Raw genomic sequence first — 3,622 nt, 5'->3', positions numbered from 1 at the left:
TGATGGGATATTCGGGAGCACTTTGAGGGTAATGGTAAAAAGGGACATATGTTCATACCGAAACTGGAGAGAAGCTTTCTGAGGAACTGCTTTGTGACGTGTGCATTCCACTCACAGCGTTATCCTCTCTTCTCATATAGCGTTGGGGAAACCGTTTTTAAGAAACAGGTACCAAGTGATATTCGAGAGCATGGTGATGCTGATCTTGGAAAGGGAAATAACCTCAGAGAAAACCTGGAAAGAATTTTTCTAGGAAACTACTCTGTGATATGTGTTATCATCTCACAGAGATAAAGGTTTCCTTACATTACACAGCTTGAAAACTGTCATGGACGGATCCACGAAGGGACTTTTGGGAGCACACTCAGGACTATGGTGAAAAAGGAAATATCTTCAGATAAAAACCAGAAAGAAGGGACGGGAGGCGAGCAAGATGGCGCAGACGCAGGGCACCCGGAGGAAAGTCTGTTACTACTACGACGGGGATGTTGGAAATTACTACTATGGACAAGGCCACCCAATGAAGCCTCACCGAATCCGCATGACTCATAATTTGCTGCTCAACTATGGTCTCTACCGAAAAATGGAAATCTATCGCCCTCACAAAGCCAATGCTGAGGAGATGACCAAGTACCATAGTGACGACTACATTAAATTCTTGCGCTCCATCCGTCCAGATAACATGTCGGAGTACAGCAAGCAGATGCAGAGATTCAACGTTGGTGAGGACTGTCCAGTATTCGATGGCCTGTTTGAGTTCTGTCAGTTGTCTACTGGTGGTTCTGTAGCAAGTGCTGTGAAACTTAATAAGCAGCAGACGGACATTGCTGTGAATTGGGCTGGGGGCCTGCACCATGCAAAGAAGTCTGAGGCATCTGGCTTCTGTTACGTCAATGATATCATCTTGGCCATCCTGGAACTGCTAAAGTATCACCAGAGGGTGCTGTATATTGACATTGATATTCACCATGGCGACGGCGTGGAAGAGGCCTTCTATACCACAGACTGGGTCATGACTGTGTCCTTTCATAAGTATGGAGAGTACTTCCCAGGAACTGGGGACCTGCGGGATATCGGGGCTGGAAAAGGCAAGTATTATGCTGTTAACTACCCGCTCCGAGACGGGATTGATGACGAGTCCTATGAGGCCATTTTCAAGCCGGTCATGTCCAAAGTAATGGAGATGTTCCAGCCTAGCGCGGTGGTCTTACAGTGTGGCTCAGACTCCCTGTCTGGGGATCGGTTAGGTTGCTTCAATCTGACCATCAAAGGGCATGCCAAGTGTGTGGAATTTGTCAAGAGCTTTAACCTGCCTATGCTGATGCTGGGAGGTGGTGGTTACACCATTCGTAATGTTGCCCGGTGCTGGACATACGAGACAGCTGTGGCCCTGGATACGGAAATCCCTAATGAGCTTCCATACAACGACTACTTTGAATACTTTGGACCAGATTTCAAGCTCCACATCAGTCCTTCCAACATGACTAACCAGAACACGAATGAGTACCTGGAAAAGATCAAACAGCGGCTCTTTGAGAACCTTAGAATGCTGCCACATGCACCTGGGGTCCAAATGCAGGCGATTCCTGAGGACGCCATCCCTGAGGAGAGTGGCGATGAGGACGAAGAAGACCCTGACAAGCGCATCTCGATCTGCTCCTCCGACAAACGAATTGCCTGTGAGGAAGAGTTCTCCGATTCTGAAGAGGAGGGAGAGGGGGGCCGCAAAAACTCTTCCAACTTCAAAAAAGCCAAGAGAGTCAAAACAGAGGATGAAAAAGAGAAAGACCCAGAGGAGAAGAAAGAAATCACAGAAGAGGAGAAAACCAAGGAGGAAAAGCCAGAAGCCAAAGGGGTCAAGGAGGAGGTCAAGTTGGCCTGAACAGACCTCTCCAGCTCTGGCTTCCTGCTGAGTCCCTCACCTTTCTCCCCCAACCCCTCAGATTTTATATTTTCTATTTCTCTGTGTATTTATATAAAAATTTATTAAATATAAATATCCCCAGGGACAGAAACCAAGGCCCCGAGCCCAGGGCAGCTGTGCTGGGTGAACTCTTCCAGGGGCCACGTTGCCACCCATTCTTCCCCAGTTCTTAACTTTGAACCATAAAGGGTGCCAGGTCTGGGTGAAAGGGATGCTTTTATGCAACCATAAGACAAAATCCTGAAATGCGAAGTGCCTGCTTAGTAGCTTTGGAAAGGTGCCCTTATTGAATATTCTAGAAGGGGTGGCTGGGTCTTCAAGGATCTCCTGTTCTTTTCAGGCTCCTAAGGTAACATCAGCCATTTTTAGATTGGTTCTGTTTTCATACCTTCCCACTGGCCTCAAGTGAGCCAAGAAACACTGCCTGCCCCCTGTCTTCTCCTAATTCTGCAGGTGGAGGTTGCTAGTCTAGTTTCCTTTTTGAGATAATAACTATTTTCATTTTTGTGAGCCTCTTTGTAATAAAATGGTACATTTCTAAAAAAAAAAAAAAAAAAAAAAAAAAAAAAAAAAAAAAAAAAAAAAAACCAGAAAGAAGCATTCTGTGAATCTGCTTGTTACTTTGTTTATTCTTTTCTCATAGATGAAGCTTTCCTTACATTATGCAGCTTGGCAACTCCCTCGTGGATGGATCCTCAAAGGGATATTTGGGATCACATTTGGGCCTATGGTCAAATAGGAAATATAGTCAGATAAAAACTGGAGAGAAGCTTTATGAGAAACTGCTTGGTGATGTGTGCATTCCACTCAGGGAGTTTTAATGTTCTTCTCATGAGGCACAGTTTGAACACTGTTCCTGTAAAACCAAAAGTGTGATATTCGGAGCACATTGAAGACTATGGCAAAGTGAAATATCGTGCAATAAATAACAGAAAGAAGCACTCGAGGAAACTGCTCTCTGACATGCCCATTCTTTTCACAGGGTTAAAGCTAACTCTACGTTTCCCAATTTGAAAGTTGGCCTCTGAAGGTTCTGTGAAGGGATAGTAACTGGCAACCGGAGTCCTGTGTTGAGCAAGGAAATATCTCCCATCGAAAATTGTAGAGAAGTTTTCTGCAAAACTATTTTTTGATGTTTGTGCTGATCTCAAAGAGTTAAATGATTCTTGGGATTGAAAAATTTGAAATCACTGTTTCTGTGGAATCTGAGAAAGGACATTTAGAGACGCTCTTTAGAATATCCTGAAGAAGACATAACCTCAGAGAAAAACCAGAAGGAAGCTTTCTGTGAACCTGCTCGGTGTCATGTGAATTCTGTTCACACAGTTACACTTCTCTTTTCATTGAGCAGTATCATAACACTGTTTTTTTTAGACTGTGAAGGGATATTCAGGGGCGATTTGAGGGTTACATTGAGAAAGGAAACATCTTCAGATAGAAACTGGAAGGAAGCTTTCTGAGGACCTGCTTTGTGACGTGTGCATTCCACTCATAGAAGTATACCTTTCTTCTCCTAGAGCATTCCAGAATCTCTTTTGGAGAAAAAGCTAACAACAGACATTCGGGAGTATAGGGATGGCTATGGTGAAATAGCAAATATCCTCAGACAAAAACTGGAAAGAAGATATCTGTGAAACTGCTTTGTGTTAGATATAACTATTCATCTCGCATAGTTCAAACCTTTCTTATATTACGCAG

The 3,622-nt window shown here is 44.0% G+C and overlaps 1 pseudogene across 1 annotated transcript; it reads left to right on the top strand.

Moving 5' to 3' along the window:
* Nucleotides 1-406: 406 nt before the first annotated feature.
* Nucleotides 407-2,486, top strand: LOC111529643 (annotated as a pseudogene). Its single transcript, XR_002727492.2, has one exon. The product of XR_002727492.2 is annotated as a histone deacetylase 1 pseudogene (transcript).
* The last annotated feature ends 1,136 nt before the right edge of the window (nucleotides 2,487-3,622 follow it).

The sequence above is a fragment of the Piliocolobus tephrosceles genome, chromosome 2 (genome assembly GCF_002776525.5).
Source record: "Piliocolobus tephrosceles isolate RC106 chromosome 2, ASM277652v3, whole genome shotgun sequence".
In the NCBI taxonomy this organism is placed as follows: Eukaryota; Metazoa; Chordata; class Mammalia; order Primates; family Cercopithecidae; genus Piliocolobus; species Piliocolobus tephrosceles.
The sequence above is the reverse complement of the archived record's forward strand: the minus strand, read 5'-3'. Positions and strand labels throughout refer to the sequence as shown.